This window comes from Rhinopithecus bieti, unplaced genomic scaffold (assembly GCF_001698545.2).
Source record: "Rhinopithecus bieti isolate Rb0 unplaced genomic scaffold, ASM169854v2 scaffold_2654, whole genome shotgun sequence".
In the NCBI taxonomy this organism is placed as follows: domain Eukaryota; kingdom Metazoa; phylum Chordata; class Mammalia; order Primates; family Cercopithecidae; genus Rhinopithecus; species Rhinopithecus bieti.
The window spans coordinates 2,262,764-2,286,210 of NW_016804048.1; the positions used below are offsets into that span (position 1 = coordinate 2,262,764).

Genomic DNA, 23,447 nt, shown 5'->3' on the forward strand with positions numbered 1-23,447 from the left:
AAACTCTTGGAAAGCATTTTCTGCATCCTGCTGGTTGTGAAAAGCATTTTCCCTGCAAAAAGTCGAGATGCTCGAAGAAGTGGGCTTTGAGAGGGCTTCCTAGGAGGGCGCTGCCGCTCATCCCTGCTGCTTCCTTAGGGAGCTGTTGCCCTTTGCAGGCTCAAGTGGGGTCACTGCTAAAGTCTAGCAGTAGCCCTGGTATCCTCTTCATCCCTACCCAATAGCCAGGTGACTTGTCTCCTCCCTCACATGGGACCACACTGCAAAACTTTCACCTGTAGTGGATTCAAGGGTTTCCTTGCTATTTGCACCTGGATGGAGTCACTCGCAGGTGGAAGAACAACCCACTGACCTACTTGCTCCTTTGTTCAGTTCAATAATTCAATTCTTTTTATTTATTTATTTATTTATTTTTTGAGACAGGGTCTCGCTCTGTCGCCCAGGCTGGAGTGCAGTGGCGCAATCTCGGCTCACTCCAAGCTCTGCCTCCTGGGTTCACGCCCTTCTCCTGCCTCAGCCTCCCACGTAGCTGGGACTATAGGTGCCGCCACCACGCCTGGCTCATTTTTCATATTTTTAGTAGAGATGGGGTTTCACTGTGTTAGTCAGGATGATCTCGATCTCCTGACCTCGTGATCTGCCCACCTCGGCCTCCCAAAGTGCTGGGATTACAGGCGTGAGCCACCGCGCCCAGCCAATAATTCAATTGTATTCAGCAAAGACCCATCAAAGGCCTAGGGCTCATACCCAAAACATATATGTATCTGCTTTTAATTAGTTTAAATGGGCCAGTAAGTTGTTAAACTGCCTGTCAATGGGTGGTCATTTGAGGAAGTTTGTAAATAAGGGAGAAGAATTCTGTGAGCTCTGCTGGGTCTGGGCTACAGCTAAAGAGGAGAGTGCTCCAGAAGAGTGTGAAGACGCTAGCCACTGCACGGGATGGTGTGAAGACTCCAGCCACTGCACGGGAGAGCATGAAGACACCAGCCACTGCATGGAAGAGTGTGAAGACACCAGCTATTGCACGGGAGAGTGTGAAGACACTAGCCACTGCATGGGAGAGTGTGAAGACCCCAGTCATTGCATGGGAGAGTGTGAAGACACTAGTCATTGCATGGGAGAGTGTGAAGACCCTAGCTACTGCATGGAAGAGTGTGAAGACCCCAGCCACTGCATGGAAGAGTGTGAAGACACCAGCTACTACATGGAAGAGTGTGAAGACACCAGCCACTGCATGGGAGAGTGTGAAGACACCAGTCATTGCAAGGGAGAGTGTGAAGACACTAGCCACCGCATGGAAGAGTGTGAAGACCCCAGCTACTGCACGGAAGAGTGTGAAGACACCAGCCACTGCATGGAAGAGTGTGAAGACACCAGCTACTGCACGGAAGAGTGTGAAGACACCAGCCACTGCATGGAAGAGTGTGAAGACACCAGCTACTACATGGAAGAGTGTGAAGACACCAGCCACCGCATGGGAGAGTGTGAAGACACCAGCCACTGCACGGGAGAGCATGAAGACACCAGCCACTGCATGGAAGAGTGTGAAGACACCAGTCATTGCACGGGAGAGTGTGAAGACACCAGCCACCGCATAGGAGAGTGTGAAGACTCCAGCTACTACATGGAAGAGTGTGAAGACACTAGCCACTGCACTGGAGAGCATGAAGACACTAATCACTGCATGGGGAAGGGGAAGTTCTGTAGGAACTTGAAGTTCTGGATGTCAAGTGCTTTAGCTAATAGCTCAGATAAAGTTTTCCCATTTCATTTGAAAGAACTGGCATGAGCTGTGCCTCTGCGAGGTCACTATGCAGGGTGCAAAAGGAATTGTGGTTTCTGCATCGTTGGAATTTGCCATTTGGTATTGAAATACGTTCTTAAATAAATTTGGTTATGTTATACTTCATTTTAATGGGCATTTCTCTTTTTTGTTAATGATGTATTACTTGCTGTTTATTTTATGTTTATTTTAGACTATGGAAATGATGTTAGACAAAGAGCAAAGTCGAGTGATTTGGGTCATAAAGCAGTGGAGACAACTTGCAACATCAACAGCTCATTTGGCCCAGGAACTGCTAATGAACGTCCACCACAGTGGTGGTTCAAAAAGTTTTGCAAAGAAGACAAGGAGTATAATGAAGAAGATGAGGAGCATAATGACCGGCCATGGGAAGTTGACGACAACCAGTGGAGAGCCATCATCGAAGCTGATCCTCTTACAACTACACGAGAAGTTGCTGAATAACTCAATGTCAACCATTCTATGGTTGTTTGGCATTTGAAGCTTATTGAAAGGTGAAAAAGCTCGATAAGTAGGTGCCCCATGAGCTGAGCAAAAACAAAACAAAACAAAACAAAACAAAAAAAAACCCAAAAAACCACATTGTTTTGAAGTGTCATCTTCTCTTATTCTACTCAACAACAATGAACTATTTCTTGATCAAATTGTGATGTGCGAGGAAAAGTCGATTTTATATTACAACCAGCAATGACCAGCTCAGTGGCTGGATGGAGAAGAAGCTCCAAAGCACTTCCCAAAGCCAAACTTCCACCAAAAAAAAGTCATGATCACTGTTTAGTGGTCTGCTGTTAGTGTGATTCACTACAGCTTTCTGAATCCCAGCGAAACCATTACATCTAAGAAGCATTCTCAGCAAATCAATGAGATGCATCAAAAACTGCAATGCCTGCAGCTGGCATTGGCCAACAGAAAGGGCCCAATTCTTTTCCACAACAATGCAGGACCGCGTGTCGCACAATCAATGCTTTAAAAGTTGAACCAATTGGGCTACAAAGTTTTGCCTCATCTGCCATATTCACCTGACCTCTTGCCATCCAACTACCACTTCTTCGAGCATCTCGACTTTTTGCAGGGAAAATGCTTTTCACAACCAGCAGGATGCAGAAAATGCTTTCCAAGAGTTTGTTGAATCCAGAAGCATGGATTTTTATGTAATAGGAATAAAAATCTTATCTCTTGTTGGCAAAAATGTGTTGATTGTAATGGTTCCTATTTTGATTAATAAAGATGTGTTTGAGCCTAGTTATAATGATTTAAAATTCATGGTCTGAAATCACAATTTCTTTTGCACCAACCTAATATTAATGAGTGGCAGCAAATGCAGGCGGGAAGTCGGTCACCACTCACAGAAGGAAGCATGTGCCCTGCTGAACTCATGGGTGGCCCCATCACCTCCAGGAAAGGCATGAGAGAAGACGCAACCCAAGTCTTAGGTTTTTCTATATTTCATCCTCTTCTCCTAGAACGCAGATTATACTCAATGGACTTCCTTGGATGTTGCCTGGTAAGGAGAATTTTGGAGACTGGCTAGTGATAGAAAAGGGCCATACCTATTTTTAACCTGAAGGGCTGTGTCTCACACACTCATCTTTAAGGTACAAAGTGTGGAATGAACAGAGACTTCACACCTGGCAGGGTTTTTTTTTTTTTTTTTTTTTCACTTTTCGGAAATCCCACATGCAAAAAGCACTGAGAGTTAGGAGCTGAAATGAGCCACTTGGTTCAAGTTTCCCTTCTAGGGAAAGGTATGTCTCAAACAGTCACTAACATGGGACTCTCATAATGAATGGTCTTTCATCTGGAGATGTAGGGGGTAGACGTAGGCTGCCAGTCTCCAAGTTTCTATCTGTGTGGTGGCTGTCTGAGGGGATGAGAGCCCTGCTTAGTGGTGGAGAGTCCAGAACATTGACACCTTCCATGCAGAAGCGTTATTCAGCTTTTGGCTCTGACATCCTAAGTGTCCTATCTTGTCCAGTTTCAGAAGTGACTGTATGATCACTTTATAAACCCGAATTTGACCAGGGCTGGTCTTTCATGGGGGCCAAGTTGGCAGTCAGCTGCACGGAAAATGATCTGAAGAGCAACTAAATCATCTCCCTGGATGGTTCACGGAAGTCTCAGATCTTTCTTTTGGGGCATGGCATATATCTAAAGTTCCTTTCTGAAATAAAAATATCTCACCTGGAAGAAGCAATATATGAACACATTAGTGCCTATTAATTTGTGATAGTTTATCCCATAAGCACCTGCAGGAATAAAATGGTGAAATGGTGTTTGTGTTCCTATTATCAAGGGATTACCTAGTGGTATCAAAGCTGATTCCTCAAGGAAAACTTCTAGGAAGCTGAATGTCCAAATTGTTGAAAGTTTAGAATCATGAATGCTGGATACTTATTCAATGGATGAGATGGAAAGCCTGACCCCTCCCTTGGCCATTCAAATGATGAGTTGGTTGGAAACTAAGGGGCACCTTTTCTCTAAAGGCAACCTACTCCAATGTCCTTAGAAGTGAAGCTTGATTATCTGCTCATCTGCAGGCAATGTCATACTAGCACATCCTTTATAAGGCACAATATGCTTTATTGAATGGATCTGGGAGGGAGAATGCTGGGGAAGAAAGCTAGACAGGAAGCTTGTTTTCCAGTTTTCTAACTTCCCTCTTACCACGTGCTGTGGACCAAATGTGTTTCTCTGGGCTATCCAGTCCCTTGCTTCTGTTGAGAAGACTTCACAAGAAAATGAGATTTCTTTGAAAGTGTAAGATACATCTGCCAGCAGGAGTGGCTGGCCTCTCAGGAGACTTGCTAAGAAAATGCCCAGTCTGTATTCTGGAACTTGGCTGGTAGCTCAAGATGGCTAACATCATTGCATTTTTAGTAATATTATCAACAGCTACAGCAAGCTGTATGGCCAACTTGCCAATAACTGATTACATCCTTTAATTAGTGTCTTCTCCCCCCGACCCCACAAACATATACTCTTGGTGGCCACTTTTGCTTGAACAGTGCTTAGTAGGACTATTTCTATGTCTCTAGAGAGGTGCACAGTTATTGTCTTCGGCAACCAATGTCTCCCCGACCTGCTTTGGGAACAGTTGTGTGACTACTGGGGAGATTATAAAAAGTCATTTTCTCCCTGGGATAATCTCTTGAAACTGGAAGCATGCCAGCTGTGCTAGTGGGGGAGGACTAGAGCTAAGCCATTGTGTAGATTGCCCTTCCTTGGTGTTTGGGTTTGCAAACCCTCTGAGGGTTTACTCGCTGGAATTTGGGAATCCTCCATTAAACACCAGGTGGTGCTTTGAAAGTATGGCTGCAGCGATCAGCGGGCCAGTCTTTCCACAGCTGTGGTCAACAGAGAATGGGCAGGCTCAGAGCACACAGGCCTCACTTTTCCCCATAGGAAGTGAGCTCTCTATAAAACGAACGACTCTCCTGACAGTTCCCCATATTGCTGAAAGCAAGTCTCCAAGTAGTCAATCTGCTGCAGGCTATGCCAGTGTGCGAACACTCATGTTCTCCTTAAAAAGAAATTGGATCTCATTTAGCCACCATGGGGCCAGCATGATGTGCCCAAAGATGACCAAAGTCATCCACATGAATAAAAAATGGCTCCAGAAGGGGTTTTGGCAAAGGATTGAGAGTCAGAACCACTTTAGTTTTGATAAAAAAGAAAAAAAGGCACTAAGGTGACAGCAAGAAATCCACGAAGGAAACAGTGAGCAAAATCTTCTTTGGTGCCCGCTGCTGTAGTCTCCTTTCCTTCCTCCCTGCCACATCCTGACTCCCTTCCTTCCTGTCCCGAGACTGGCAGGACAGGGAGGACCATCCTCCTAGAGAGTATCCGGCCTGTTCCTGACGCCCCCGTCTCAGAGCTTTTTATGTGTCATGACTGAGTGAGTGGCACCAGAGCAAAGCTCCACATGAGAGAATGAGGGATGGATGTGGGGCGAGATGAAACAATCTGCCTAGTTCCGAAACCTTTGTTCACCCGAAATAGCTTTGACTTTGTCCCAGGGATGGAGCTTTGTAATGTCCTGATGTGCCTGTCAGCAGGAGCGGCTGGCCTCTCATGAGATTTGCTAAGAAAAATGCCCAGTCTGTATTCCGGAACTTAGCTGGTAGCTCGTTATCCAAGGCCAGAGAGCTCACCAGCCGCTGTCAATCTTACGCCTCCTCTGGGAGGAAGAGGGTTGATGCCTCAGGCCCAGACATCCCAGGCAGTGGCTAGGGGTATCGGGAGCACTGCTTGCCCCACCCAAACTTCTCCAGGGTGGTGGGATGTCATACAAGGCCAACGGCTGAGTCCAGGTCACCAGCCTGCTGGGATCCAGTGTCCAGGCTTCCAGGCACTTCAGGATGGAAGTGAGGAATCGACTTTGCCATATACTTGGCCAGGTGCCCATCTTACTACATTTTTTTGCATATGAGTGGCATAATTTATATTTATTTTCTCAAAGTACTAATCAGACTTACGGTTAACAAGCAAAAGGATTCCTCATTTCCTACCTCATTGACTCCAATCTGGTATCTAAAACGCCCTGTAATTTGGCTTCATCTTATCTGCTATGAGTTGAGTTATATCCCCTCGGAAATTCAGATGCTGAAGTCCCAGCCCCTGTACCTCTGAGCGTGGCCATATTTGGAGACAGAGTCTTGGAGGAGGTCATTAGATTAACATGAGGTTATGAGGGTAGGCTGAATCCAGTGTGACTGGATCCTTATAAGCAGAACAACAGTGGCCACCAACAGGTACAGAGGGAAGACGATGTGAAGATGCAGAGACAAGACAGCCACCTGCAAGCCAAAGAGAGGCCTGGGGACTGACCCCGTTTCCCTTGTGACCCTCAGGAGGAACCAAGCCCGCCAGGACCTTGATCTCAGACTTCCAGCCTCTAGACTGACAAAATCGGTTCCTGCTGTTTCAGTCCCTGGGTCTGTGATAGGCTGTTAGGCAGCCCTGGCCGACTAAGACACTGTCGGTACCCTCTCATGTCCCGAGACTTCCTGCAGAAACTCCATCCACACTGGGTTGCCCTCCTCACCATCCTTCAACAGGCCGGCTCCCTTCCAACCCCTGGTCTTTCCCATGCACGGGGCCCTACGTCATGCCCTGCCCCTGGAGTGCCTGTCCACCTCCCTGCACGTATTCCTGGGGTCAGCGAACTGCAGCCTGCCCTGTCTTTTTCAGCACAGTCCTCCTGGGACTGCTATGCCCTGTGTGTGCCGTCTATCACCGTTCTCACACCACAGCAGTGGAGTGGAGGAGCTTCAGTAGAGGCTCTGTGTGGCCTGCAAAGCCTTTGATATTCACTCTCTGGCCCTTTCTAGAAGAAGTTGGCTGACCCCGACCTACCCAAATTTCATCCCTTCTCAGAGGTCCAGTTCACATCTGTGGCAGCTCCCAGGACCACCCTGCTGCCCACCGAGTCTGCTCTTCTGAGCTCTTGCAACACTGGAGTCTGTGAGAATTTTAAGTAAAAAACTGGATCTGTGTTTTGGTTTCACCCTCTCCCCAGAATAACACTTCATATCATCATGGAGTTTTAAGGGGACTCCTAGGTGCTGGACAGTTGACGTCTATCCTCAGACCCACTCTCCTCCCCTCTCCCCGGGCCTGGTGCTCCAGGAAGCTGACCTTGCTTCCCGCTTGGGCCGGCCAATGGGCAGCACCAGCAGGACGTCTGTGGCTGGACCCGAGGACAGAGAGGTGGGGCGTCCACTCCCCAACTCCAGCACACAGGGTGGGTGTAGACTGGCTGCTTCTTGCTGCCCAAGGCCACATGTCTGCCCCATGGCCCTCTCCACATAGCTGCTCTCTGACTCCGAGGATGCCTCTCACTTAGTTCCTCCAGCCTTTACTGGTAACAGATCCATACAGCTGCTACACTGGGGTACTTGCTGGCTTCCTTAAACTCTGTCTGCATCTTTATGAAACCCTCCGTAAGTCACCTAGTTTAAGAGTACTTTCTGTTTCCATGGAGACCCTGACCGACATACCCCTACGGCATAGGCAAGGTAGATATTATCCCCACTGACAAAACAAAGTGTAGTCCCCAAAGGCTGAAGTTAGGTGCCCAAGGGGAGAGCTAGTAAATGGCAGAGAATGATAGGTCTTGAGTCCAGGCCTTTTTCAGCCCCATCAGGCGACGTTGCTGGAGTGCACATTTGCAGGCTGGACTGCTGCTGAGAGCTGGTGGTGCAGGGGCCTGTAGCAGGGTTGCTCCAGCCCCACAGCAGAACAGAACTGAGCGACTGGGTTGTGTTACTTCCCAGGAATGCAGGAACTGTGGCACGGCACGTTTCATCTGATTTAATTTTCTCTTTCAGAAAACAATAACTTGGAAAGTTATTCTTTATGACTCTTCTACGGTTGGATAGATCAAGCACGTGGCCACATGTATTCTCAAGTGCATAGGTGAAGGGACTCTTCATATGTGTCTGCCCAGTTTGGAGTCTTAGGAGTCTCTAATCCTGTGAGTCCAGGAAAAACAACAAAGACAGTCCTCGCCTTGGCCTTGCCCTAAGTAGCTCCAAAACTTTGACAGGTCACAGTAAAACTTTGGTCTCTTACGAGGATAAATTGAACCGGAGGGTAAATTGAGGATTTCTTCTAAGGAAAAGAAAGGAAAGGAAAAACAAAAGAGAAAAGAAGGTTGTAGAATAAGAGGAAAGAGTGGATGAGAGAAAAAGAGAAGAGAAAAAGAAACATGGTCCCCAGGTCACAGCAGCCTGCTTGGGTTAAAAGGTCACAGAGAAAGGTGCCATCAGCTTCCAGAACCTTCTCAACAACTCCCTGCCAGCCCAGGCCCAGCTAGGCTTCCTCTGCCTAAGCAATTAAAACCTGGTTGATTTTAAGCCATCAGAAAGTAAATATAAAACAGGATTAAATATTAAGAAGCCAAACAAAAGTGGCCTTATTAAAAAGGCACAATAGATGCACGCTCTGCCATCATCATAATTATGATCACTGCTATAAACTGGGAGGAGGCATAAATGCCGCCCTTGATCTGCAGCCATAATCCAAAGAAGAAAGCCAGGGTTATTGTGATCTCAGCAGGCCATAAACATCCTGTGCTCCCAAGCAGAAAATCTCTCTGCACCATTATGGCACCACGGAGTCTGTCGGGTTGCCTTGGTTATTGCTGCTGGGTTGGTGGGGAGGTGGACGGGGCAGGGAGGGGGCAGGGGCAGGAAGTTTAGCTGCACCCAGCGAACTTTTAAACTCTGGCACACACCCTCTCCCACCCCCACCCCACCTTCACTAGAGATGGTAGGGCAGCCTGGGACATGCTCAGACCCTCGGGGACCATGGGGAAAACAGACTATCTGACCGCACAGGAGGGCGAGACACTCTAAGGGGAAAACACAGCTTGCCTGCAACCGATAGGGATGGGACAGGGATCTTCTAGACATGCAGTGTGGTGGTCTTTCTCTAGAGGCCTCCTTTGGAAACCCAGTTGTCACTACTAAAAGGAGGTTAGTAGTGTCCTTTTAAGTGCTAAGTGCCACATGCCAGATGGTCACCCATGTGGTGTGATTGGAAAGGGATAGAGAATGATTTGCACCCCCAATCCTCCTCCAACTCGGTTCCATGACACCTAATGGCCATTCCTTGATTTTAAGGCCTGCTCCCCCGAGTGTGCAATAGCAACATCAGCCATTTCTATCTTCATATTAACAATAACAGCTCAGTTTCTCAATCACTCACTACATGCCAGCTACTCTTCCATGCACTTTACATATATTAACTGATGTAACCCTATGAGGGAGGCATTAGATGTCCCCATTTTTTGGATAAGAAAATTGAGGCTTAGAGAATTAAGTCATTTACTCCAAGCAAGCGCCAATAAGATTCAGGATTTGAACCCGGGTATATCTGATGCCAAGTCCATCCTCTTAGCTATAATGTTTATTGATGAAATTATAAAGCCTTTTCCTATCTATCATGAGACAGCAAGGGTAAGAGAGCCCTGAGGATGTGCTGGCATCACTAAGTGGAGGAGGAGGGCAGTGGGTGCAGGTGGTGGTCCTGGGGAGAAGGCACTTATTTTATGACCCTGCCCAGGACCTCCCTGCCGGCTCCTCTGGGCAGAAGGAGACAGTCAGCAGGCAGTGTGGTTAGGAGCATGGGCTCGGGGGCCAGGGGCCTGAGTTTGGATCCTGGCTCTGCCACTTGGAGCTATGTGACCTCACTCTTCTGTGGCTCAGTTTCCCCAGTGTAAAATGGAGATCTTAATCATAACATCATTGCAGTCAGAAGGGATCTGTACGATTGTAGGCCAGCCCTTCATTTGACTTTTTATTTTTATTTTTTCTGAAACAGAGTCTCACTCTGTTGCCCAGGCTGGAGTGCAGTGACATGATCTTGGCTCACTGCAGCCTCCAGCTCCCAGACTCAAGTGATCCTCCCACCACAGCCTTGAGAGTAGCTGGGACCACAGGCATGCACCACCATACATTGCTAAGTTTCAAATTTTTTTGTAGAGACAAGGTCTCACTATGTTGCCCAGGTTGGTCTCGAACTCCTGGCCTCAAGCAATCCTCCAGCATAGCCTTCCAAAATGTTGGGATTACAGGCATGAGCTACTGTGCCCCACCTAGCTCTTCATTGTATAGGTGAGAATGTTAAGGTCCAGAGAGGGTCATCGGCTTGTCCAGAGTTGCATAGGCAGACGGTGGTGGAATTTTGAACCTCTTTCCACCATCAGTGCTGCCTCCCTTTCTCACTTGCCATTGATGCACATCACGGAGAGGCCAGGAGCCCACCCTTGGTCAGAAAAGCATCAGGGATGGACACAGGCCACAGGCTCCCTCTCCTGTACAGAAGTCAGAGTTTTACTATGGATGAGTTTTGACGTTTGCACCCTGTTCTTTGCCGTTCACAAAGCTATGTAGAGCTCACAATTTGGCCTCATTGTTCTCTCGTCTCTTGACCCCATCTTTCCTGCTTCACTGCTTTCTGCTGCTGAAGACCAGGTCAGATTTCCTGCAAGGAGGCTCTACAGGGGCCCAGCACTATTTTGAAGGCCGTGAACAGCCACAGAGGGAGAGCTGTCTTGAGTACGGAGCAAGACTTCCTCAGACAGGTCTCATTTGTGTCTTCCTTTCCAGCAGGCAAATAAATTGCTGCCTTAAATTTCTAGACTGCCGCCATTGATGACATTTATGTGAAGTGAGTCATTTTAACTCCAACCCCATGGTGTCTCTTCAGCCCATAATTTCATGAATGAGTTTATGGGCAGCTGTCAGGATACCGATCAGCTTGCCCCGCTATGTGGCACGTCCTTTGCTTTAATTCTTCTCCCAACTCTGCCTGCTGGATGCTTGCAGTTTGTGTTCCTCCTCCTTGCCCTGGTGCAGTCTTTGCTCCATCTGGCTACTTCATGTGTTTTTTTTTTTTTTTTAGACAGGGTCTTGCTGTCACCCAGGCTGGAGTGTGTTGGCGTGATCACAGCTCGCAGTAGCCTAAATCTCCTGGGTTCAAGTGATCCTCCTGCCTCAGCCTCCCAAGTAGCTAGGATTACAGGCCCACACAACCACACTGACTAATTATTTTGCCTTTTTTTTTTTAATAGAGATGAGGTTTCACTACATTGTCCAGACTGGTCTCGAAGTCCTGGGATCAAGCGATCATCCTACCTCGCCCTCCCAAAGTGCTGGGATTATAGGCGTGAGCCACCACGCCCCGCCTCTGGTTGCTTTTCCTTTTCCTTTTTTTTTTTTTGAGACAGGGTCTTGCTCTGTTGCCCAGGCTGGAGTGCAGTGGCGCGATCTCAGCTCGCTGCAAGCTCCGCCTCCCGGGTTCACGCCATTCTCCTATCTCAGCCTCCCGAGTAGCTGGGACTACAGGCGCCGCCACCGCGCCCGGCTAATTGTTTGTATTTTTAGTAGAGATGGAGTTTCACCGTGTTAGGCAGGATGGTCTTGATCTCCTGACCTCGTGACCTGTCCGCCTCGGCCTCCCAAAGTGCTGGGATGATAGGCGTGAGCCACCGCGCCCGGCTCTGGCTGCTTCAATTACCCACATCTTTTGTGAGAGGTCCTGTGGCTTCATGCATTTCCAGGCTCACTGCTACAGGCAAAGACCCAGGGAGGAAGGGCTTCCCTCTCCCCTGTATCAGGCACACCCCCTTAGGATAGAGGTTCCGTGCTCAGGATCATGTTTAAAGGGGGCAATAATAGAGTTCTTTGATGGGGAAGGGCCAGTACATCATTTTGTGTCATTTATAGAGAACGGCAGAAAAAAAAAAATGGAAAGGTTTAATTTAGACAAGGAGAACCTAAGAGACCTCACCACCACCTTCCAATATCTGAAGTCTTTTTACATGGGAGGAAGACACCGCCTGCCCAGAGTAGTTCTAGAGGGCACTGCACCAAAGAAGGAGAACTGGAGGGGGAAGATCGTGCCCTAATGGATGAAACGTTTTCCAAATGGCCTGGCTACCTGCAGAGATGAGGACTTGCTCATTAGCAGAAGTTTCCAGGCAAAGCCTGGGTAAGCATTTGCTGAAGGGATGGGGGAGGTGAAGGTTGAGAGGAGATCTCTTAAGATTTCTTTGCCTTGTAAAAAAAAAATTGAGCTGTACAAGAAAGGAGTGGGTTGACTGGATGAAACAGTAAGTTGTTGGTTGTAAGGGGACTCTCGGCACAGAGAGAGAGGCGCTCAAAGCCCACACGTAATTCTCTCGTCTTCTGGAGGAGTCTTTCTCAGCAGGGACTTCACCATGTCATATCACTATCACTCAGCACACAGGACCCTTGGCCTGGCTCCCAGGGCCCTGGGTAAATCGCTTTCACTCTAGCCATCAAACCACACCTTCCCTTTCCAGCATTCGCCCTCTGATCCATGCAGTCAGCCCTACTCTCTGCCTCCAGAACATGCCACACGCGGTTCCTCTTGCTTTGACACCATTGACAGAGGGCTTAATGCATCCAGGGTGCTTGCCGAGAGTTATGTACCTGTGTTGGGGTCTCTGCCCTGCTGCCCCACTCTTGGAATTCCATCCCCACTGCTCCCCCACATGCACGAAAGCCTTCCTACCTACCCTCCAACCCCGACCACCTCCCTGAAGGCTCCTTGACCTACGTGGCATCCCAGAATGGTCCTTTTTCCTGAGGTATTTACTATTTGTGCCAGGTAGCTTGGTGCTCTGACACATACAGTTCTTTGCTCATTCATTAGAGAGTCCAGCAGTGTGTGCTGTTCAAGCACTCACATGACATCACCTCATTTAATGCTCACAACAACTCGGGCAGACCACTGGGGAAGGCGTCTCCAGCCGCAGGTGAAGATGAGGAAACTGAGGCTGCTGAGAGCAGAACTGGGACAGGGGCGCATGTGTTCTCCAGCCTCTGTTCCCTGCTGCTTCCCCAGCCCTGGTGCCTTTGACATGTGCTTCCGGGACAAGGAAGAGTGAGGCTGCCCTAGCCCCACCTAGCAGACTCTACCAGCTCTTGTATTCTGACTCCCCTGTCCTTTCCTCTCCACCGAAGCGCCCAGAGAGCACACGCCTCTGCTGCACCAAGCTGCCTTCCCTGGGAGGGCAGATGGGAGTGCCCCAGGGCAGGAGCATGGCTGGGGACTTGCACTGGAGGCATCGGGGCAACCTGGAAAGACTGGCTGGCACTGGGGCACACACCCCAAATTCAGCTTTCTTTTGTTTCTCCTTCACGCTCAGAGAAGGGTATGAATGAGCATCTCGGGGCCAAGGGACAGGGTGTGTACTGCGTCACTCATTCAATGTTCGATCCATTATTCAGAGCCATTTATCCAGCCACCCACCCATGAGCTCCTTCCTCCCTCCTGGGTTATTTTGGGTAAGGGCCAAGATGTGGGGTCTGGTGGGCAGTGGTTTTCATGCCCACAGCAGCTGCGGCAGCTCTAAGCCAAGCACACTGAAGGAGAAACTGACCCCAAACCAAAAGTGCAAAGAGAACAGATGGGGATGAACGCCGGCCTCCATCACTCATTATTCCACTGAACAGCCTTTCCCTCCAGATCCTTCCTCTCAAGGCTGAGTCTGAATCAAAGGCCTTCTTCACCCTTCATCCCTCCTCCCTCTTTGCCCGAATCTTAGAACTATTCTGTCATTTCTCAGGAGAGCTGGGCTTGTTGGGGATGCTGACTGTTCTTTCTTCAGAAGAGAGAAATGGTCTTTGAAATCCAGAGAACAGGGACCACTGTCTTCCACAAGCAAAAGGCCTGGAGGCATGACAGGAAGTGGGAATGCTAATGATCCTGAAATCGACTTGAAATGTGAGATCTGACCTTGGGTTCACCTGGGCCCGACTGCCTGGGGTACACTGCCACCTCTCTGTGACCACTCTCCTTCTGAGTCTTAAATTCTAGGAGGATTCATGCTGCAGGCTCAGTGGCCCAGGAAACCCAGAAGGAAGGAAAGGACACAGAGGTTCTAATTTGGGGATGGAGTCCTGGTCCTGGTAGATGGAACACAGGAAGGCTCTTGGGGTGAGGAATGGGAGTGTTGGGCTGTGTGGGCTGTGTGAAGACAGGCATTGGAGGGCCCGTCCAGCCAGAGCATGGGCCTTGGGCAGATTCAAGCTGCTCTATCGTTTTCGCTGCTTACATTATAAGAGTAACAACTACCTGGATGGTGAAGCTGGGATGTGCCTGATTTGGGGAAAGCAGAAAGGAGACAGTGGCCTGTTATTATCTCAATAATACTGTGGGAGAGCGGGCCTCCTTGCAGATGGGAGTGACCAAGCACATGTGTCGGAGAGGAAGGAAGGGCTGTGTCGAGGGGTGGGAGGGAGAGAGGCAGACAGAGGCAGAGAGGTCCCTGAAGCCTGCTTGGGCCAGAGGCAAGAGGCAAGAGCCCCTCTCTGCTCAGTGCCGGCTCCTTGTTTGAGAAGGTGCATGGTGTAGCAGCTCAGTCCTTCCCTCATAGAGTCACTGGGAGGACGAAGGGAGATGTGGTGGGAAATGATCTCAAAAACACAACCCCTCATGGAAAGTAAGGCAGGAGGGAGCGCAGGGCCAGAAAAGCAATTAGTGTGAGTAATTCACCATGCCAGGATAATTCACCACACCATCGGGAGGATGCTGCTGCACCCCGGACACTGTCTTTCCACTGCCACTCAATAACTGCAGGTGTCAGCTGGAAGAACCTTCCAGCAACGGGGGCTTGCACAAAGATGGAAGGGTTTGTTGTGACTGGTAAATTCCTACACGGAGAGTATGTAGGAAGCAGGGTGGAGAGACTCCATAGTGAAGGTGTTGTAGAGGAGTTTCATGCATAGGTGGGGATGATGGGAGAGAAGGAGAGAGCCTCAGGATACCTCCCAGCACTGAGGTTCTACTGTTCAGTGCTCTCAAGGTAAAGATAGATATTGTCAGGGTAGAGGCTCTGGGAAAAGGGCAGGAGAGTGTGGGCCCCGAGGAAAGAGTCAGCTGCCGGATGTATGCTGGCAGAGAAGCTGCTCAGAGTCCTTACACAGTGGACGCTTCCTCTCTTGTGACCTCTGCTGCCTGGCCAAGATGGGAGAAGCGTCTGTTTGCAAAATGAGGGCATCTTCTCCTCAGCTCAGTCATACACTTGTTCTGGAATATAAGACTCCAAGAGAAAGACAGGGCTGGAGGGGGCTTCAAGGGGATTAGAATGCAGAAAGATTAATAGACGATTACAGATCCTTTGGGTATTACTTTTACCTATGAGGAAACTGAGGCCCAGGGAGGAAAGGGTTGTTCAGGGTCACAGGGTCAGTTAGTATCAGAGCTGGGACTAGGAACCAGGTCTCCATACTCCCTCTCTAGAGCTTCTTTCCACTCCACTTCTCCTATCACCAGGCTCATGATTCTGGGGGTCTACCATGTGCTTGCCTCTCTGACAAAAGAGAAAGAGGGAAGGCTTTTGAGTCAGATGGGGCGTACCTGGGTGTGAGCCTGGGTAAACCTCCTGTTAGCCAACTGGCCTCAGGCCAATGATCTGAACCTCGCTTTTCTCATCTGGGAATGGAGATCATACCAGTCTCAGAGGGTGAAGTGAGGGCAAAGACAATATGGGCAAAAGGAGGTGCTTGATAAGCAGTAGCTGTCGTTCCTCATATTCAATATCAGAGCTCTGAGTGTGTAGGATGACTGGACCCTGGGCATATGTACTGGGGAATACAAAAGCAAGTGCAGACCAAGAGAAGAATGTCCTTAGGACCCCTTGCTTTGTATCTAAAGGTCACCTGGAGACGGTACTCTTACTGGAAGGGATACAGCATTCTCAGGGCCACCCCCTAAAGATGTCACAGTTAGCCATGCTCCCTCTGGGGCCATCAGCTTCTCAGATGTGCTCCTCATTGCTGTCATTCTCATGATGCAGTATTCATGAAGTTCCTACTGGGTGGTAACAGTCACTTAACTATGGCATGGTCCCTATCCTGGAAACGATCTTTATGTTTAATCATGAAAAAAAATTGAAGCACATCTGGAAAAAAGAGAGCCGCATTCAACGCCCTTTTGTGCCCCCTTGAATTTTTTTTAACCCTAAAGTAAGCCAAGGCCCTGCCAGGGATTGTGTTCTGTTCTCTGAACCCACTCTCTGCCATTCAGGAAAGGTCACTTGTGACCACAGTTTGGGCTCCATGGTGGTCCTTCTGGCCTTGCTCTGGCTGTTCAGTGGGGTCAAGAAGAAATCTTTAGGATGGCCACTGCTACAGATCTCTGTAGCTTAACTGGAAAGAGTTTTCACTTCTATGAACCAGTAATACCAGTACCAGGGCAACATGGGGCCTCAGCTTCTGTTGGGTTTTAAATAGATTTTGGTCTAAACATATTTTTCAATATGCAACAATTGGGTTAGTCTAATGACAAATGTCATCCCCTTCCATTGCCAGAGCAACATGCCATTTCCATTAGGAGTAATGCTTCCTGGCCAGATTAAGGCATGGAAAATAATTTTTGGTCATCAACAATTCCCTTTAGTTTCCCTGATCTGATTAAACTTAGCAACGGAAAAAGGAATTTACAAATTAGATGCTGTCCTCTATTTATTACCAAAATGGTTGCTTTCCACTACAGCCAGGAGACACAGTTGAGATCTCATTACGTCCCAGCTTGTGATAACATTTATTCCATAAATCGCCATTGCAGCCAGTGAATGAAATGAGCATTACGCTGAAGACCACATAATGGATGAAATGAAACCTCTGCTCCCTTTGAAGGGTGTTGTCCTTTCAAGCCTTAAATGTATTCAGCTTTCTAGTTGTAAAGAAGCAACTCAGAATTTATTCTTGGTATTCTCTTATTTCCTGATGGCTATTCTTAGCTGGCTACCTGGCCTTCTTGAGACAGATGAAAATGAGAAATATTTCTGACACTTCCTTGGACATGTTCGAAGAAGAAAGAGGAGGAGAAATGAGTACACGAAGAAAAACATCATGGGATAATCATGTCCTCCTTGCGAAATGAGAAAGAAATGTTGACAGGCAAGGAAAGGAAGATTAAAAATTAATGTGTGTGTCTGGTTAATTACATATCCTCTGCTGGATCAGATCCGGCCCAACCTGGTTTTAGATCTGACACAGTGACAAAGCAGGCCTAAGCGATCCATTCCCAGAGGTAGAATTCCAAGGACTTCCAAGCCAAGACCCTACTTTTATCCCTCAATTTCCAAACCCTTTTCCAACCAATATTCATTGATTGCCTATGCGCCAGGATTCTGGTAACACAAAAGTCCCCACACTCAAGATGTACTACCCAGCAGATGGTATCAGATAGATGAATGCCACAGATAAAATGCAATGAATACAGCAGATAGGGAGATACTACAGTTCATGTACAATAAGTACTATGATGCAGTCGTGGGATGGGGTTTTTGGGAGCATGAAGGAGGGGGTAAGACCCTGCTGGGGAGAAGAGGTGGTGAGGATAGGAAAGGCAGAAAAGGAAGGGACGGTTGACGGGGCTTTGAAGGTGGGGTGGTGAAACCAAGGGCTAACCTAATGAGGTCCACCAAACCTAACTTGCCTCACTGGCTTCTAGTTGATTTTAAAACATATGCAGCTAAAAGTCATGTAGCTAAGCAATACATAACTAAACTTCCACAAGCCTCCTTACAGATAACATCTCTGACGTATAAGTCACCATGGTAATGGTTGCTTAAGTCATTTTTCAAGAACTGGGGTCAGCTTTTGTCCAGTTCAAGCTAGCTGAGACCACTAATCCTCCAACTGCGCCTGCGTTGAGTGTCCAGTGGGCGACCTTTTGACATCAGAGGGCCTAAACATCCATCCTCAGATCACGCTAACGATGCCATTTTGTGAACTTGAATCCTAGGAAAAGCTGTGAAGCTTGACCACACTTGCATAGACCACTGACTGCCTCACTTTTCTTTACCCCCAATCACCTTTCCCCACGCCTTGGACCTTGCTCCTGTATCCCATAAATATCCCTAAAACCCCATCTTTGGGGAAGTGGATCTGAGACCTGCTCTTCCATCTCCTTGCTTGGCTGCCTTGTGAACAAACCCTTTCTCCGCTGAAAAACTTGTGTCTCAGTGATTGGCACACTGCATGATGGGTAGGGCAAGCCTGGCTTGGTAACAGTGGCAGTTCAGAAGGCAGATGGAGGGGCTGGGTTTTCTGTGCAGAGAAATCAGGGTGTGCACCAGTGTGTGGAGGATCGTTGGAAGAATGGGCTGGCTTTCAGGGTGCAGGCAAGCCTGCAGGAAGAAAAGCGCAATTCCAGGAGTCTGTGGACTATAAGATTCTAGAATCAACTGAATTCCTCTGGGGTCTGATGGACTGAAATGATCAGGTTTGGCCCAGGCTTCTGGAGCTAAAGCTAACGTGTGTCAACTTAGAACTATAGAAACAAACACCAGAGCTGGGAGTGGCTTTTACTGATCTAAACCCCCTCCCCCTCCTTTTACAAACAAGGAAACTGGGAGAGGCCAGCTGTAGACTGGCTATTAAGTGGGGCCGTGAAGTCAGGCTGTCTGCTTTTCTCTGGCTCCTGTTAGTTCCTGTACGGCACACGACAATTGTTCAGGCTCAAAACTCTGGCATCCTGTTGGGAGAGGAGGGTCATTCATCCCAGATTGCTGTACTCTCAACTCATCTAATCAAGGGGTAGGACTTCATAGATGAATAGAATTAGTTTACTAAGGAATTATGGAAATTATAATTAATGGAAATGATTTTATACCATGTAAGAGGTACAAGAAGAAACTCTGCAGTTTTTGTTGAAGCTTGGGATCTTCTTGATGAAAACCTAGGATGGGTTAGCAAATGACCCCTTAGCTTCCTAGTCAATGCAGAAGTGGGCCAAGGGGCTAGGACCCACCACTGACATGACTTTTCATGCCAAGCAGATGCGCTCCCCTGTGGGGACAGCAGGGATCTCTTTCTCTGCCTCTGCCAGGCAGACCAAACATCATGCCAAGCTTTTTCCTCAAAGCTGACCCAGCTGACCTTAGCGAATATTAGTAAATACATCAAGACTCCAATTCTGAATATTCCTGACAAGAAAGGAGCCCTTCATTTCTTCTTGCTCCTGTGTTCGGGGTGTGTGCCTGTGTTAGTAGGTGTGCATTTGGTTATTTTCAGATAATTTTGTTAACATAATCACTGATATTGGACACCATGATCATATCTCGTGAGTCGTGGACATGAGAGACAATGGTTGGACAGGCTGATTTGAAGCCTGGAATTGAGAAGGTAAACAAAGGCTTTTTCCTTTAAAGCCAGCCTGTCAAGCAAATAATTAAGGCTTTTCAACTTCATCAGTAAGTTGCTGAGAGTCGATTTAGTCTATTACTTCAAGCAAAAGACACAAACAAGTCCCAGCGCAGTTGTAATCATTCTTTAACGGTGCCGGTCTGGGGTCTGTCTTCGCTTGACCTCTGATCTTCATACACTGCGATCCTGCACACAAGACGCTCGCTGAAGTCCTTAGAGTAAGACTTGGGCCGTGTTAGTCAAAACCAGCCTCAGCCTTAGCAAATAAGGTTTCAGAGCATGATGTAGGGAACAGCAAGGGCTCCTCTGCCCAGACATTTTTAAAATGTCTTCATATCCTTTTTTGTAGAATAAAACAAAACACTGAATAACTTGATCAAAATTCAAATATACCTATTTAGAAAGGATAAACCTTTACGTTTCTCTTATCAAACCTCTTCTGTCCAGTGGCTCAGCCCTGCAGATCTTGGCTGGGGTTACTTTTCCTCAGTGGGAGGAACTAATATGTATTAAGTCTAAATTGCAATGGATGTATATTTTTATGACTGAGTAAATGGCCACGCTTTTTTCTTTCTTCATTCTCTTCTTCGGCTCTCTGCAGCTCCCATGCAGAAGTGAACATGCTACTCTATCACTCCAGGCTACCTTCACCGGAGACCATTCATTCATGGGCTGTGTTTAGAGAGACTTGTGCAAACACGTTTCTTGCCCATCATTTCCTTTGAGGAGGGGTGACTCTGGATGGCACCCCATGTGTGGGCCCTGCTGATGAATGAAACTGGGTGCAGGAGGAGGAGAGTTTATGGCCTTATCAGTAAAGTGCAAGTTTAGGTTCAAAGCCCCGTGTTTGGAAATGAGGACAACTTCCTGTTCTGTCGTGGAAGGCCCTTGCCCTGTTCCCATGACGCTACCTTTGAGCATGTCCTATGATTTCTCCAGAGACAGTGTTGAAACCTGCTCATACCTCTCAAAGAAATGGAATCTGGGAGCACTGTCAGCTGGGAGGTGGTCACTCCAGTTGTGATGTGACAGGCCCTGGAACAGCAGCACAGACACTTGTCTTTGGGCCAACAGCCCCCCATGGGGTAGGGTGTGGCTCAGGGATGCATGATTAAGCCCAGGGAATGAGGACAGACTCAGGGACCTGGAGCCCCCTTTATACCCCAGGGTTTTAGGATTCCGTCATTTTTGGATTGCGATGGAGATAACCGTGTGGCTAAATAAGGAATCCAGCACCTGGTACCAGGATATAGAAAGAAAAGAAAACATACACAAGCCAGCCCTTCTCTCCCCAGCTGCCCCTCTTCTCCTCACCCTCACCCCAGCCTAACGCTGCCAATTGCCTTCTATTTTGAAGAATTCCATCTATCTCCCCAACAGACCACCCTTTTTATTAGGCAACTCCTTAAGCAGATTCTCTGTTGTTTCTGGCAAGGCTTCAGTTCTGTCCCTCCAGCAGTGTAGCTTCAACACAAAGTGACCACAGTGATTAATAGTCCAGTACTTACAGCAGGTATTATAGTTATTTAAGAGGACAAAGTCTCCTGTTATATGAGAGTAGAAATCTCTTCTGGAAACACTACAGCTGTCACCAGAGGCATGAGTATTTCCATCTGGTGAAGTCATCCTGAAGGATGGAGCCATCAAAGCCCATGTTTGGGGTTGTTACTCGACTTTTTCCCCAGGAGGCACTTAATCATGAGGGCAGGGATTTAATGAGGCTGAGTTACTTGGAATTCTCCATGTGGCACCTTTTAGGGTAAGGGGACCGCTTGTGGGTGTGTTTGTGGTCATGGGTATTAAACAGGCCTTGGAATGCGAAGGGGCAGAGGGTCATGGCAGGGATCCCGCCATGGAGCAGGCAGGACAAACCGACTCCCAGGAAGAGCTCCTCAGAGGGGCGTGGCACTGTGCAACCTCCTCCATCAGCCCTGAGGCTGAACAGCACAAGCTGCTTATCCTGGAGCCTCCAGGATAGGTGTTCAGGGCCTGTCTGCCCTTAGGATCCTATCCCAGTGGATACAGGCTCTTTCCAATCCTTCCCTGCCTGTCCACTCCCACTCAGGCCTTATCAACCTCTGACTGCCCCCCTGCTCTGCCTCCAGCTTCTCTCTGCTTCCAGCCCATTGTCCACACCCAGCTGCACAGCGAACTTTCGATGGTAAGCTGGTACCTTGTCATCCCTCTGCTTAAATCTCTTCGGTAGCTCCTCCTTAACCACAGGATAGAGTCCCACTCCGAGGCCCTATGGGACCAGGTCCCAGTCTTTCCGGCCTGATCTTTCTTTTTGGCTTCTCCCCTGTGCACCCTGAACTAAAATCACCAGGAAACATGGGCAATTCCATTTCCTTTCCTTCTTTTAAAAAATATTTTGCTTCTACAACTTTGCAACTGTAGCCCTCTCAGCTTACAAGGTCCGTTTGTGATCTCTTGGCCATGTGACCTGCTGCCAAACTGCAGCAGGGACCCTGTCCTGTGCCCACCCAGCCCCAGTCCTTCTGCCCCCGAGCACTTAGCTAGCGGCTGTTTGCCAGCTCCCTAGAAGTCAAGCGGAACTGGGAGCTGTGTTCTGGCCGATGGTGTGTCGGGAGCGATGGCCACACTCCCAGGCCTGGCTGCTGAAGCCTCCAGCAGGCCCTCTATGCTCCCTCTTCTGCTGGCCTGATGCAGAGCAGACAGGGGAGACCGCGAGGCCGCGGGGGTGGCAAAGCCACCAAAGGGATGCAGCCTTGGGCCCTGAAGACTGGTGCGGCGGAACTCTCCTCCCTCCAGTCCCCAGCCCACACTCCACTGTGGAGTGAAAAGTAACCTTTACTGTACTAAAGCAACTGAGATTTCACTTGGGGGCTGCTCATCACAATGGTCCACCAACCCTGACTGATACAGCACCTTCATGAATCACTCTTGGGGCAGGCAGCCCCTCCCACCCTCTTCCAAACTCTGCTCTCCCTCTTCTGTGTTTCTCCAGCCCCTGGTTCATGACTGCAGTTCATCACTGTCACCTGTCTGTTGGTACATCTGTCTCCTGAACTAGGCTGTAAGTCCCCTCGGGACAGAGATGCTGTCTATTTATCTTAGTATTCTGGGTGCCCTGTTGGGACTTAAATGTGCGTTAATGTGCCCATGTCTCTCTCAAGCACTCAGGATGGTCTGGCACGCATGTGGCTCAAGGAGGTTCCCCCAGACACTAGCTACTGCTCTGAGGCCAATGATTCTACTTTCTGTGCCCTTTCCACTAGCTCCAGGGTTCCATGTTCTATAAATCATCCTCCCATGCCATGCACCCGATGATGGAAATACAATACGTGGCTAATCTCCCTCCATTACTGGATGATAATTGTCCACATCAGCAAGTAGTGAGAAAGGCTGGAGCCGCCACTCTTCCCTCCACTGATAGCCTCTGACAGTTAAGATGTCTTAATGTGGCATAAGCTTCTTATCCCCCAGTGTTTACGGAGAAGGAAGCGTGGAGTGGGTGGCGGAGCCAAGGGTAACTGTAGTGTAGGCGGGCTGAGCACTGATTATTGGAGGAAATGGATCAAAGGGAAATTTAGGATGATTCATCTCCTCTTCCATCCCTCTGCTGAGCTACTTTAACTCCTAGGTGTATAGATTTATTTGCAAAGCACCAAATTAAAATCAAATCAGCTCTTTACTGGGTGCCTACTCTGGGCAAGGCCAAGTAGACACAGGCAGGTCCATTCTTAAAGTGACCCATGGCTTTAGGTAGGTGACAGGACTTCTCCAAAGATACCACATGTCAGTGATCCCCCCCGCCCGGGGCCCCGTAGTGCTGAGGTCCTGGGATCGGAGACTTGGAAGTGATGACGCTGTAGCACTGCACAGCCCAGAACCATCAGAGACGGTTCTATGCCATTCCTCACACGGTACTTGCCAAGGCAGGAAAGTGGTAAGCTACAACTCCCATTCCCAGAGCATTCTGGCTGATCAAC

At 48.5% G+C, this 23,447-nt stretch overlaps 1 protein-coding gene across 18 annotated transcripts in view; it reads right to left on the bottom strand.

The window, feature by feature from the left end:
* Positions 1 to 23,447, bottom strand: part of CACNA1C (calcium voltage-gated channel subunit alpha1 C) — an 800,874-nt gene that overhangs the window by 213,659 nt on the left and 563,768 nt on the right. The gene's annotated exons all lie outside the window — the stretch shown is intronic.